Genomic DNA, 15,367 nt, shown 5'->3' with positions numbered 1-15,367 from the left:
CCTGTCAGCCTGATGAGGCGGGTGTTCTTAACCGCCTTTCAAAGCCAGAGCCCTGTGACCGGAGAGGGGCCCAGCACATCAGCCTCAGATCCCGGGGCCTCCGGGAGCCAGAGGGGGAGAGAGAGGAGGGGCAGCTGCTCAGGAGGGGGAGCATTGTCGTCATTAGATGGCATTAAGGAGCTTACACTCCCGGGAGCAGGGGAAATTGACTCTCCTTTTTGTTGTTAATCCTCACCAGAGGATATTTTCCCCATTGATTTTGAGAGAGTGGGAGAGAGGGGAGAAGGGAGAGAGAAAGAGAGGAGAGAGATCCACCTGAGAGAGACACGTTGACTGGTTACTTCCCCCACGTGCCCTGTCTGGGCCGGGGATGGAACCCTCAACCCAGGCACGTGCCCTTGACCGGAAATCAAACCCGAGACCCCCTGGTCTCCTGAGCCACACCAGCCAGGACTCGACTCTCCTTAAACGGGTGTTTATCAGTCCTGGGATGTGGCGGGAATGGCGTGCATGCACATGACGGGGAAGGGCAAAGAGAATAAGAATGAGCTCACCCACATCCTAAAATATTCATCACAGCACAGCAACCGGGCGCTTTCTGTGTGCTAGGGATGTTGATGAGAATTTTACATTTCTGGTCTCATTTAATCCTTGTGCCCCACATGGAGGAATGAGCGTCACCCCGTTTTACCAGTGAGGAAGCAGGCTCAGAGACGGGCCTGGTACGTTAGTCTGCTGGAGCTGCCACAACCAAGTCCCAGTCGGGGTGGCTTAAACGATGGACACTTACTCCTCAGGGCTCTGAGGCTGGACGTCCGGGATCCAGGAGCCTGCGGGTCAGTTGCCCGCGAGGCCTCTCTCCTGGGTGGCGATGTCCGTCGTCTCCCGGTGTCCTCACGTGACCTTTCCTCTGTGCAGGTGGAGAGAGCGAGCTGGGGTCTCTCCCTCTTCTTATTAGGACATCAAAGTAGGGTCCCACCCTGTGACATCACGTAAACTGCTGGATCTCCAAGGGACCCATGGCACAGAGGAAGGTTAAGAATGTGTTCAAAGGCCTGTGAGAAGCAGAGCTCAGCAGGCCTGTGGTACCCAGAGAGGCGGCCCTGGCTGGCGAAGACACGGGACTGCTTTCAGGGAGCTTCTGGGAGACAGGTGGGCCACGAGGATACTTCTTAGCCTCAAGGCGGGCGCTGCCACCCCAGAGCTCCATGTCCCTGCCAGGAACGGGGAAGCTGGCCAGGTCGGAGACCAGAGCTCTGACCTGCTGGCGCGGGTCTGTTGGTGAGTGGGAAGGTTGATCCTAAAGGCAAGCCGGTCTACCCTTCGTCACTGTCCGCCGCCTTGGCCTTCGGCTGGCTCTCTGCCCGGCTCTCTGCCTTCTTCTCTGCCATGTGTGGGCAGCCCGGGCATCGCCGGGAGCCAGGTGCCTGCTGCACTGAGAAGCAATTTATGAACCGTGGGTATTTTGTCTGTTTACTTGAAAGCACAAAAATTTGTCACTTGTGTGGGTAATTTGCTGCTAATTACGAGCTTACAATCTGCAGATAGGAAAATCAGGGCCAACGTGCACTTCTTGAGGAAGAGGAAAATTACCCCAAGTGCTGTGTAATTATACACTTAGCGGGCACCGCACTCCCAGCCCTCACCCTTCCCACGGAGGGCTGGCGGGGCAGGGCGAGTTTGCACACACGCCCACGGAGGCTCCCTCCCGGGGAGGGCAGGGCCTGCCTGTGGCTGCCACCCAGTACTCAGGATGGCGTGGCTTCATCCTTTCCCTTCTCCACTGGGCAAAGGGCTCAGAAACCTCATTCAGGGAGCGTGCAGTCTGAATGGGGGCATGCACGCCATTCCTGCCACACGTCTGCCCGAGGGCTCCCAGGCTGATGGAGAAGGCACAGGCCACAACCTCGGGAAGTCTCCATTCTAATGGAGGAGACACGGTTCCTGCCTACAGGGACCCCACTCTGACTGGGGGTACAGAAAGCCTGCCCCAGGAGCCCCTGATCTGACAGCAGGTCAGACAGCGGATCGGCCCAGCCACCCGGGAGCGCTGGGTTTGCTGTAGAGGCACATCCCTGGCCCTCAGCGCTCCCATGGCCGATGGAGGGAACACTGTTGCTCTCGGGGAGCTCTCTGATGATAAAGGCACAGGCCCTGGCCTTGGGCTAGGACCCTCCAGGTTCTTGGGGGGTGGGGGGGTACAGCACCTGTCTACAGGGCTCCAATGTTGATGGAGGAGACACAGCTGCTGCCCTCAGGGCGTCCCTGGCCTGTGGGGGAGACAAGCCCCTGCCTCAGCGAGACCTTGGTCTGTGGGGGGAGACAAGTGCCTGCACTCAGAGCAACCTCTTGGTTTGATGAAGAGACATAGCCCCCATTTCTTTCTTTCTTTCTTTCTTTCTTTCTTTCTTTCTTTCTTTCTTTCTTTCTTCCTTCCTTCCTTCCTTCCTTCCTTTCTTTCTTTCTTTCTTTCTTTCTTTTAATATATTTTATTGAGTTTTTACAGAGAGGAAGAGAGAGGGAGAGAGAGAAACATCGATGAGAGAGAAGCATCGATCAGCTGCCTCCTGCACACCCCCTACTGGAGATGTGCCTGCAACCAGGTACATGCCCTTGACTGGAATCGAACCTGGGACCTTTCAGTCCGCAGGCTGAGACGCTCTATCCACTGAGCCAAACCAGTTTCGGCTAGCCCCTATTTCTGATTGGCTCTGAGCTTCTCTCTGTCCACCTCCATGTAAAAGGAAGAACTGACAGTGAGACTCAGGTTAACCCCCCTCTCCTGCTCTGAAAAGGTGTGTTCCAGCACCCAAAGCCTTCCGTCGGTACGCCCGGCACCCTCTCCCCAAGACCCTCGCTGCTTTCAGACTCCCTCCGGCCATTCGGAGGATGAGTTAGTGATCCTAGACAATCCTTCCCCCTCCTCTTCCTGGTCCCTTTTATTTGCCGGCCTAAATCATTCATGACTTGCAATAAAGGCTCCTTGCCCCCTCCCCGCCCGTCCCCCCACCCCCCCGCAGAAAATATTATTTAACAGGAAGGTGACAGTTATGTAATTTAGTCGCCGTCTCCATTATTGATGAATTTGGCCATGAAATATTTAGGTTCCTCTGTGTTCTGCCGCTCGGGGTCTGACAATAACAATGTCACATTCCAGTTGATCCTCGTGCACGAGGTGCCAATCAGAAATTCCCTGCCTCACCCACCCAAGGCTGCATCCCTCCGCCCCACGCCAACTCCAGCTCTCTCCACTCAGAGCTGACAATAAAGGTCCTTCTGTCCCCCAGGGATCCATCAAAGGGGCCAGCGTTCTTGGAGGGCCCTGTGACTTCAAGGCAGTCTGAGAAAAAAAGGGAACGAGGAAGGAAAGGGGGATGGAGGGGAGGAGGGAGGAAGTCATCGTGTCTTGAGAATCTATGTGTTGGCACTGTGTTAACTCATTTAATTCTCCCACCAACCCCATAAGGTAGCTATTAAAATCCATTGATATTTGAGGAAACGAAGGCCCAGAGAGGCTTAGACACTTTCCTAAGGTCACACAGCTAGCCTGTGGTAGAGCTGAAATGGAGCAGCTTGCAAGCCTCTATTCTCTCCACTCCAGCATGGTGGAAACAGTCCCTGCGCAGATATAATCTTCCCAAAGACATGGCTTGGTCAGCCTAGTGCAGGCGTCCTCAAACTTTTTAAAGTGGGGGCCAGATCACGGTCCCTCAGAGAGCTGGAGGGCCGGACTATATGAACTACAAATTCCTACTGTAACACCTCGGCTGCGCTCACTACCCAAAAAACCTGGCGGGCCGGATCAGACTCCTCTGCGGGCCGCATGTGGCCCGCGGGCCGTAGTTTGAAGACTCCTGGCCCTAGTGCATGCATTCAGTGATTCCCAGTCCCGTGTTCTGTTCTGGATCATAGTTCTGAATTCCAGGTGGACTGAAGAAAAGGTAGGAAGTGAGAGAGAAGACAGGGTTCTCGTTCTCAAAGGACTTCCAGCCTGAGGGGTGACAGTATCCTTGAGGAGCTGACATTGTCAGCAGGAAGCCACAGCCCATTCTGCTGAGCCAAGTGGGGAGAGAGCTGCCACTGAGGGAACTGAGGCCTGAGCATCACCTTCCTGGCCGGGAAGCTGGAGGGATGGACTTGGAGGCTTTTCACGTAGCACAGCTCTCCAGGTACTCCGTAACCTTCTGGGGTGCTGCTCCCCTGAGAAGACCTTCTTCCTCCTTGCAGGTGGACTGTCTATCTGTCTGTCTTCAGCTGCAGATAACTGATGCGCGGCTCTGGTGTGATGTTAAAATATGCATTAGACTGCACGCTAATTAAACAGACGAGGCCATGACTGCTGTTCAGAGGCCCATCTGTGCTCTGGGGTATCCAGGGTGGCTGGCAGGGCTGAGGCATCAAGACGCTGAGAACCCAGGCTGGCAGGGGGGTGGACAAGGAGACCCTCCCGGGAAGCCCAAAGGCCGTCAGACTGAACAAGGCTGGCTCCTGGAGTTTGCAGGCGTTGTGATGCAGGGGTATCTTTGTAACCAGGAGTCACCAGCTATTAAAGGAGGGTAATGAGCTGCCTGTTCTCGGAGTTAAGCAAGCAGATAAATGAGGGTCCCTCAAGCGATTTGGGGACAGAAGGATGAATGCCTTCTGTGATTACTCCCATTTCGTGATTCTGCGTTTCTGTGATAGAGGACAAGCCTGTCTGCGTTCTCCCGCCCCCTCAGCCAACTCCCGGCGGTGCGAGCAGAGGCCTCCTTGTCCCCCCGCAGGCTTAGGGCGGGAGCACACACAGGAACGGGGGAAACTGGAGATTTGCTTCTCCCACCAAGTAGACACATGGCACGTGCCCTGGGGTCCCTACATGTTTCCATGTAGACACCCTCACTTCTCAGTGCACTCCTGTTCCTGCAGGCCAGAGGGTTCTGCCAGGGTCTGGGGACAGGCTCCTTTCATTTCATTGTCTGGCGCCTCGTGTGTAAATATTTTATATCCCCATTGAATATTTTGGGATGATTATGAATTCTTGATGTGATAAGAACCTTGATATGTATGAGATGCAGTCAGCGCCAGGAGGGGAGACACAGGAGAGGGCAAATCAGATAAATCATTACATACCCTGAGTCCGGCGCGAACCAGCCTATACCTGCACACATGCCCTGGCTATCAGCTACGTGACAACTCCACGCCACCAATTTTCCACCTACATACCATGCACACGGCAACCCACATACAAGCACACCACCGCATGTCAACACACTCCACCCACATACCACCAATGCAGCACCCACACGCCACCCACATGCCAACTGCATATCACCCATATTCCCACCACACACACACACACACACACACACACACACACACACCATCCATTCACTCTGTGATGCTGGTACTTACCATTGTCATCATCACCGTCTCCCATCCACCCAGCATGCGGTCATTCTTATCCACCTCCGTGACCAGCATCTTCTGTGAGCTCAGAAGGACAGTGATCATGACCTTGCAGTGACAATGACACACAGATGGGAATCTGTACCCCAAGACCATGCAGAGGCAAAACAACTGTGTGCAGCAAGAAGTTCTCAGTTGGTTGGTGAAAAACCATACCTTTCATTTGGTAATTAAAATATCCAGTTCCTTAGGGGGAGGGAGAGGGGGAGGGTAGAGATGACTCAGGCCTCGCGGGTGCTGGTAACTGCTGCAGCTGAGGTGTGGTACCTGGGAGTCCATTATAGTATTCTCATTACTTGGAAATACCTTTGATATTTTCCATGATAAAGCTTGTGCTCTTTTATTTTTTTAAACTTTTTAAAAAATATTTTATTGATTTTTTACGGAGAGGAAGGGAGAGGGATAGAAAGTTAGAAACATCGATGAGAGAGAAAAATTAATAAGCTGCCTCTTGCACACCCTCCACTGGGGATGTGCCCGCAACCAAGGTACATGCTCTTGACCAGAATTGAACCTGGGACCCTTCAGTCCGCAGGCTGATGCTCTACCCCACATGTGTCAAACACAAGGCCCGCGGGCCAAATCCGTCCCGCCAGGCCTTGCAATGTGGCCCGCACCGCGCTGTCATCACTGCACTCCGCTGCGTTTCCATCACAATGACAGTTTATGACTGTTCAGTAAACCATTCGGCCCGTGATTTAGGCTGGATCTTAGATTTTGGCCCCTTCTCTGATTGAGTTCGACACCCCTACTCTACCCACTGAGCCAAACCGGTTTCGGCAAGCTTGTGCTCTTTTAAAGTCCAGTCTCTATAGAGCCAGGGAGGCCCCTTCATAGAAAAGTGAAGCATCCAGTCCCCTGGCTGCCTGCCCCCCGCTGTGGGAAGGGGAGGGGCAGTTTCACTTGTCCCTTCCCACAGGGGAGCCCCCTTTCCCATCCCCAACTCACCAGGCCACGTGTGGCCTCCAAGTCTGGGGGAGGGGCGGTTGGGGCAGGAAAGCGTTCGGCACCGGGCGCTGTCACGGACTCTAGCGGAGGTCTCCGTGGGCGTGGCATGCAGACAGCGGCCTCTTCCTCTCCTAGGATTTCCGTGGTGCTCAGGAGACATCCCCCTCCCGAGCCATTGCTGGGCTTTCTCACCTCTCACTGATGCCTGGCACGGGGGTGGCACCCACCCACCTGTGCTCAGTCTCTGGGCATCACCGGTCCACTGGCAACACCAAGTTGATCCCAGGCTCCCCCAGTTGCTCCATAGGAAGTGGAAGCATCCTTTGTGCCTACAAACACTGACTCATCTGCCATCCAAGCGAGTGGCAAGAGCAGCCCTGACCCTTCAGGTTTCCCAGGCGGGAGTCTAAACCCAGCCACCATATCCCACCTCTATGCATGGGGAGGTGAGACCCAGCTCCCAGTAGCTCTCTCCTCCTAGTCTCCCCTCCCTGCTGGGGTGGTCTCACACTCCACTCTGGATGGGAGCCAGTTGGCACCTGTTGACGTTGGGGCCTCAACGGAGACAGAAATAGTGCCATTTAAGTGACTGCTGAGCAAAAGTGATTCCCGTCATTTGAGAGAGACAGGAAGTACCCTGAAAGGTCAAAGCCGGACTTCCAGCTGGAGAGCAGGGAAGGCCTCACGGAGGCGGTGTTTGAAGTATGGCTGGTGCTTCAATGTGTGTCGATGAGGAAGGCCCAGCAAGAGGAAGAGCATAGGAAAGGCTCAGGGGTGGGAAATGGAGGAACATCTGTAGGAACATCTGCCGGACTCAGTATGCACTCAGTGATCTACTACGCTCCGCAGTGGTGTGGCGAGGGAGGGGATGTGGGGACAAAGCGGGAAAGGGGGTGCTCTGGGTCTGATTACAGATGGCCTAGATAGCCAAGTGAAGGAGTACAACTTTCACTAGGGCCGTGGTCGGCAAACTGCGGCTCGTGATTCTCGTCATGAGAGAAGTTTGGGAAACACTGCTTAGGGATTCCACTGCTCTGTTGAGAGTCATCGCAGGTGGGCTCCCCGGAAGCAGAGCCTGCGACAGGTATTCAAGCATTGAAGGGAACGCGGGAGAAAGTGGGGGCAAGGTAGGGCAGGGGAGGGAGATAAACAAGGTGTGGTGTCCTCTTAGAGTCTAGCATCAGCCTGATTCCTCAGGAATAAACTCCACCACAGACTTGGGCCCGCTTTGAGGCAAGAGGCTGGCCTTTTGCTCCCCCGCATCAGGCAGTCACTAGCTGTGGGCAGCAAGGACCTAATCTCCCGAAACAGATGGCTCCCATTGCCCAGGGAAATTCTCCAAACAAGGGACGATTATGAGTTACTTCTAGTCAACACACACAGCAGCTGGGGCTGCGTTCTCATCAGAGGCTTGACTGGAGAAAGATCGGCTTCCCAGCTCCCTCAGTCAAAATTAACTCCCTGTAGAAGTGGGACTCGAGGGGACTTGCTTCTTTGAATCCAGCAGGAGAGAGAGTCTCTGACCTCAGAGAGGCCCCCAGGCCCTTTCCCAAGGGCTTTCACCTGATTCAGTAAGGCCAGCCCAGGAGAGTCTTCTTTTTTGATTAGTTCAAAGTTAATTGGTTTGGGACTATAAAATCCCAGAGCTCCTGACATCGCTTTTGGATTAGAAGCTAATCACAGGTTTCACCCACTCTCCAGGGATGGAACACATTGAAGGGTCACCTTAGGGTATGTCTGCCCACAGAAGGAATTAGGAATTAAAAGGGTGATGATTGTTACAAAAGAAAAAGTGCAAGGTGCTGCGGGAGGGCAGCACTTGTCTGAGTGTGGGAGGAGCAGCCTCAGGAAGTGAGATCTCAATTCGTGCTAAAACAGGAGTCAGATGGGCCCTGTGTGGAGGAAGGGTGAAATGAAATGGCATGTGCAAAGGCTCTGGGGCCAGAGAAAGCTGAGTGAGACTAGCCCAGCCAGTGTGGCTCAGTGGATTCAACGTTGTCCCATGCACCAAGAGGTCACCGGTTTGATTCTCAGTCAGGGCATAGAACTGGGTTGTAGGCTCAATGGCCAGTGGGGGGTAGGCAGGAGACTGTGGGACGTTCCTCTCTCATTGATGTTTCTATTTCCTTCCATCCCTTCCTCTCTAAAATCAATTTTTAAAAATGTTTAAAACTTTACTGTATTAAAAGAAGAAGAAAATACGCTTAAAGTCTAGTGTGATTGGCACATAAAGAGGTGGGAGCAGACGTGGCGCGGCAGAGATGGGATCCTACTTTCTTCCCGGCCGCCACACAGCCATCGTTGCTGCAGTTCCCACAGGCACCAATACAACCGGAGCCGCACAGACACTGTCTTTGCAGGGGCTGCTGCTAGGAAGGGGCACGGGGCACCCGCTGAGGTTCTGGGCATGTTCCCTCTCAAGCCCCCAGTGGTTGTTACACCGATATAAATGTCTGTCAAAAGCCACCGACTTAGATTAGGACTGTGGCGCTTTGAGTTACCTCTCAGCACGTTAAACAAACACAGCCACAGGTAGGCCCACATGCGCACCAGCTGCAGGCTGTGACCCCGACAGGACCAGGCACCTCCAAAGCCACGCTGCTTGTCCCCAGGGAGGAAGGACCTGAGGTGCTCAGGGGCTCGATGGTTCCGACACGCTCACTGAGCACCCTCTCTGCCCCACATGCAGCCGCCCGGAGGAGGCTCGAGGCTGTAGAAGTCACTGCCGCTGGGAGGGGGGGCCAACTCCAGAACGGACTTCAGGTAGGCAGCAGAGAGAAGGCCTGGTAAGCGCCATAGGCCAGAGCCCAGGGAGAAGCGGTTAATCCCATGAGAAGGCACTTGAAGGGAGAGGCTCTGGCATGGGTCTCTGTCAGATAACACTGGAGACTTCTAGTTGTTCCCCCAGCATCCTCTCTCCCTTTCTTCTCTAGCAGTAAGACCCTAGACAAGATTTTTAGCCAGGTGCACGATTCCAAATAAATTTCCCATCCTCCCTTGCGGCTGCCAGTGGGTGTGAGTGGAGATGCAGCATGGTACCTCTGCTAGTCTTCCTTGAAAGCAGTCGCACAACCCCTTCGCCCCCTTTGCTGCCTACAACAAAGAGGTGACGGCTGGAGCTCTAGCTGTTGTCTTGGATCATGAGGACGGGAACTGCACTCACGGGAGGACAAACCAGTAAATGAGTGAGTCTGGGTCCCTGAGCACTCATGGAGCAGAGAGAGCTCCGCCTGGACTTCTACATCAGAGAGAAATAACTCTCTCATTTAAGTCACTGTTATTTGGGAATCTCTGTAATTTGCAGCTAGCCTAATACTGACTAATAAAGTGAGCAGATTGGAATAGAGAGGAATCGGGGATGGGGAAGGGGCAGGGAGGGGCCTTCGTGGCTGAGGGACAAATGTGTGCAAGTTGCCACTCCCAGCGTGATGCTTAGGCAGAGGTTCAGGGAGAGGGGAGTGACCACAGGGAGGTGAGGTGGAAGGAGCTGGTTGTGACCAGCCAGAGAGCTGGCCCGTGCCCTCAGAGGAGTCTGCGCTGTATACTCGGGCTGGAGGGTGACGGGAGAGAGCATGATGAGGGGCAGAGAGTCCCTGCGAGAGGACAGAGGCTTGAGCCAGGAGGGTGGTCAGTGGGATGGCGAGGAGGGGGAGGAGGACGAGATGTTCAGGATGTGAATGGGGGTCCTCATGGGAGCTGGGTGTGACTACCAAGTCTCCAGATAAAGGGACTGGAAGGGTGATGGTGCCGGTTGAGAGTTTAAGGATTGCAGAAGGATAATCTAATTGCAGAAGAAGATTGTGACAAATTACTAGAGACAAATTGAATTTGGGGGTCCGGCAGGAGAGCCCAGTGGAAGTGTCTAGAACACGTGGGAACGCTGGGGATGTCCTTGGAGAGAGAGCAGGACAGGGATAGATAGGAATTCATTTGGGAGTCTGCTTGGTGGCAATAAAGGGGATAGAGACAAGAGGATCAAAGAGATCACTCCAGGGGGACAGGTGGTGCTGGACGTGACCTTTGCCTGCATGTCAGGGAGGACAGAGCGAGGAGCCGGGGACACGGAGGAGGAGACAGGGGAGAGCTGCCCGGAGGTAGGAGAAGTGAAGGGTTCAGTGTCAGCAAAGTGAAGGGAGAGTTTCAAGAAGGAAGGAGATAGATACAAAGTGTTAGTGTTGTACGGAGGAGAGGACAAGCCCAGGAAGGGAGGCCTCCCCACTGGGGAGGGGGCAGACGGGATGAGGGGGCGGGCCATAGCAGAAACAGACACCCCCACTCCATATGATAACCGGTATCTACGGAGTGCATATGTGTCCTAAGACCGGAGCATGCAAGGTCTCATTAAACCTTTCCCCAGCCCTAGGAGGAGGGTGCTCTTGTCTCTGCATCTTTCTACAGGTGAAATGATATGCTGTCTGGGACTGACTGGTTGAAAAATACTCAAACAGCAAGTATAAGAATGGAGGATGGAGCTGAAACCAGTTTGGCTCAGTGGATAGAGCATCGGTCTGCGACTAAAAGGTCCCAGGTTCGATTCCGGTCAAGGGCATGTACATTGGTTGCGGGCACATCCCCAGTGGGGTGTGTGTAGGAGGCAGGTGGTCAATGTTTCTCTCTCATCGATGTTTTTGCTTCTCTATCCCTCTCTCTTCCTCTCTGTAAAAAATAAATAAAATATATATTTTAAAAAAAAAATGGAGGGTGGAATAGATAAAACATGATTAGAAAAATATTGGTAATTTGTAGAAACTTGGCGTTGAGTACTTAGTTATTAACAATTCCCTTTTTGTAAATTTGAAAATTTCCATAATAAACATCTAACCTAATAATAGAGTAATATGCAAATTAACACAAGTCATGCCCACCAACCAATGAGAGCAACTATGCAAATTAACCCAACAAAGATGGTGGTTAATTTGCATATGCAGAGGGAGGAAGGAGTGAAGACTGAAGACAGCATAGAAGGAAGAGGGAGGGAAAGTGGAAAGCAAGGCGGATGCGGCTGCTGGAAGGAAAGCACTGGCAGAGTGTGCGGGGCGGGGCACGGTGTGCGGTGGCAGCGGGGTGGCAGGCACAGCGGGTCCGGGCCCTGCCTGCCACAGTGGGAGAGGTAGGGGGCGGGGGAGGAGGGGGTGGCGGGAGGGAAGCCCGCCGGAAGTCTTGCAGGAGTATTCCTGCAACAGGTGCCCAGTAAAATAATAGAGAAGCAGTCTGGCCCATAGTATGTGCTCATTAAATGCTTATTATTATTTCATAAGGACTAGCTGAGATAAAGTATGTAAAGAGCCTACTATAATTCTCGTACTCCATGGAAAGTAATGATGTTTGCTGTTTTGTTACTGCTATTGTTGTTGTTGTTGTTGTTGTTGTTGTTGTTGTTGTTATACTAGCCTCTCCTGCTCTATCGCCCTGTCCTGTGCCTTGGCCAACAGCCTCCTTCGCCCAGACAAGCTGTGTCCTCACCCACCAGCTCCCTCCGGGAGGGCGGGCGGGCGGGCACGGCAGTCCTGGGAATGACCTGGCTGTAAACTCGGGGCGAGGGCGTGTGCCCGTCTTGCTGTGTCCCCGGGAGCCCGGAGCGGGCACGCAGGAGCAGGAGCGGGCCTCTCCTCTGTCCATCAGCAAACACTTTGGCAGCCGGGCGGCACCGTGGGAAGCGGGCGCTCTGGGGGGGGAGGGGGTGCGGCTGCCCCGGCTGCGGGACCCCTTGTCCCCCGGGTGTGCCAGCTCCCCCTCTCAGCCACCCCATGCCGCCTCCAGGCCAACGGAGGCCGCACAGGAGTGGGGCGGGGGCTCCCCTGCGGCCACTCCCCACAGCCCAGACGCCCCGCGCAGAGGGCGGCCTCCTTGGGCTCTAATTTTAACCCCGAGGAAAGTGCCAGTCGTTCATTTGCAAAGCTGTTTCAAAGTGACTCTGATAAGCAAATTGCTGGCAGCCCTGGCGGGTGATTATTCCTGCATTAATCAGGGAGAAATTATGCCAGTTACTGATTAACTAATTACAGCAATCAGATCGGCTGGGAGACCAGGGCAGAGGGGGGAGGCCAAGGTAAACACAACCTGGGAAAGGTGAAGGCGGCAAGTGGGGAGGGGGGGGGGAAGAGGGAGAGGCGCCCTGCCTCCTCTTGCCCAAGCCACCCCACCCCAGCTGAGTGCCCCCAGGACAGAGCTGGGTGCCAGTCTGAAGGGGAGGCAGGGCCCACCCCAGGAGATTAGTGCCCAGGCTGACAGGGGCTGGCCTCGCCCAGCCTTTGCCGAGTTCCCAGTCTGCCAGAGGACAGGTTCTGGCTTCGAGAGGCCCATTTCTGGGATAACGAAAAAATTAAAATTAAAAGAAGGCTGAGGTTTCTACACCTACCCCAACCCCCTGCCTGCGTGAGGAGACGAGGAACAGCCAGGACTTGGTCATTAAGACACAATCTCAGGAGCAGGGAAACCAGTGACAAAAGGGAGCGAGGCGTGGCAGCCAAGGCTGCAGAACCCAGAACCCAGGAGCCACCCAGTCAGCCTGGTTCAGGGCAACCTGTCTGCCCACCAGCTCCCTCCCCTACCCAGAAAGAAGAATGAGGCCGCCTGTGCTCCCAGCACTCAGCCCCAGCGCCCACGCCTCCTGGGGAGAGGCCCGGGCTCCTCAGAGCCCTGTGTGTGTGTGTGTGTGTGTGTGTGTGACCAAAGTTAAAACCTGGTTCAACAGTTTTCTGCTGCAACCTGCCTCAGTAAAGAAGGTGTCACTGAATGGGACTGACTGTCATAGCAGAAAGCATTCTTCCTCCCCACAGCCTCTAATTATCAAGTGGAAGTGGGAGACGCTATGTCCTCTGATTACACAGGGCTCTGGGGAGGAGCTGTGACTGTGGGGCCGGCCCCTGCTAGCATGTGAGTGTGTGTGTGTGTGTGTGTGTGTGTGTGTGTGTGTGTGTTCCATTACAGGCTGGATTTACAGGGTTCCCAGGCTTAGAATCTTGTTCCTCTGCATGGCAAGCCCCTGTGTGTTCCCTCCTGGAGTTCTAGATGATTTTTATTCCTGGGGTGGCAGGGTGAGGGTGGCCAAGCTGGAGGCTGTAGGGTCAGCGGCTAAGGTATCAGCTGGCATTGGGGTCATGGAGGAAGGTCTCCCCCCTTCCCTGGGGCCACCTGTTCTCTTCCTGGAGAACCTTACCTGCCTAGTGCCCCACTCCCCACCCTGGGAAGGGTGACTCTGGTCCCATGAGCAGAAAATGGCTTTTCTGATCAGTGAGAAGGCAATGGAGACAGCAGCAAAGACACCGCCCTGGCCATGGAGTTCTGGGAAGAGCTGCAGGAGAACGTGCTGTCAGAGAGTGGTCACTTAAGGGACGTCAGACTTCGGTCCTCCTCCTGCAGCTTTCGTGTGAGGGCTGCTGGGAGGAGAGGCAGGGCTGGCCTGACCCAAGGGCTGGACAGAGGGTGTGGGCAGCATCCCACACTGGACTGGAGGTAGGGTAAAGAGCGGAAAGAAGAGAGAAAGACAGCATCTGATAGTCAACCATCACCACCAGTTATTAAGTGCCTACTGTACAGGGACCTGTATTATAAACTCTGATTTACAGATGGGGAAACTGAGGCTTTAGAAAATGACTGATTTACCCAAGTATTATTACTTGAACCCAGGCCTGCGTGATCCCTCATCTATAACCACTATGCAATATTGTGTTTTTTTTAAATCAATATTTAACTACTCTCTGTGCCCTTTTGCAAAGTGATTGCTTAAATGGATCAATATAAAATTTATTTTAAAAATAAATAAACAAATAAATAAGTTCCCTGGGCAGAGAAATTAGTTGTCCCCTGATAGCAGTACTCTTTTTCCTAAAGAACTTTTGTCTGGGCACATGGCCACGTGAAATGAAAATTACAGTTCCTGCCCTGGCCGGGTGGCTGCGTTAGTTGTCCTGTACGTGAAAAGGTTTTGGGTTCAGTTCTGGTCCAGGCACATATGGGAGGCAATTGATAGATGTTTGTCTCAACCCCATATTCATTTCTCTCTCTCTCTCTCCCTCTTCCCCCACTCCTTCTTTCTCTCTAAAATCAATAAAAACAGCCGGTTTGGCTCAATGGATAGAGCATCGGCTTGGGGACTGAAGGGCCCCAGGTTCGATTCCGGTCAAGGGCATGTACCTTGGTTGTGGGCATATCCCCAGCAGGGGGTGTGCAAGAGGCAGCTGATCAATGACTCATTGATGTTTCGAACTCTCTATCTCTCTCCCTTCCACTCTGTACAAAAATCAATAAAATATATTTAAAAAATAAAATAAAATAAAATCAATAAAAACATATTCCCAGGTGAGGATATTTTTTTTTTAAGGGAGCATTATTTTTAAAAAGTAAAAGGAAATTACATTTCTCAGCCTCTATTGCAGCTCGGTGTGTCTATGGGCCCAGGGTCTGGTGAATAGGTTATAACCAAAACTAATATGAGACTTTGAAGAAGTGACCTATTGAGGGAAGAGGGCATGCTACTCTTGGTGCCTTCCTTCTTCCTGTGGGTGAGGATCCTGAAGTGATGCTGAGCTAAAGCAGCCATGTGGGCCATGAGGTGACCTTGGCACTGGAGCCCACTTTTGGTGGACTGGAGGACTTCTTGGGTGGAACTACCGGGCCAACCCTGACCTACTGACCACCAGAAGCTTAAGTGAGGGGAAGAAAACTCCACCCTGCTTCAGACACTGCTGTTTGGTGGTCTTCTTTTCTGTTACGACAGAACCTAATCCTAATGGACCCTTCTATGTGCTTTTCCTTACCTCCTCCAACATACAAACATGTCCAGATTTTCATCATTTTTTTATTTTTTCAATATACAAAATAAATCTATTACCAGATTGTAGATACAAAATAATTAGCCATTTATATGCAACAAACATTAACATTTCAAGAAAATTTATTTTAAATATAATATTACATGCAGTAAACATTAATATTTTAAGAAAAAGATTTTAAATATAATAATATTACCAAA

Source organism: Pipistrellus kuhlii, unplaced genomic scaffold (genome assembly GCF_014108245.1).
Source record: "Pipistrellus kuhlii isolate mPipKuh1 unplaced genomic scaffold, mPipKuh1.p scaffold_m20_p_5, whole genome shotgun sequence".
In the NCBI taxonomy this organism is placed as follows: domain Eukaryota; kingdom Metazoa; phylum Chordata; class Mammalia; order Chiroptera; family Vespertilionidae; genus Pipistrellus; species Pipistrellus kuhlii.
This window is presented reverse-complemented; position numbering follows the sequence as displayed.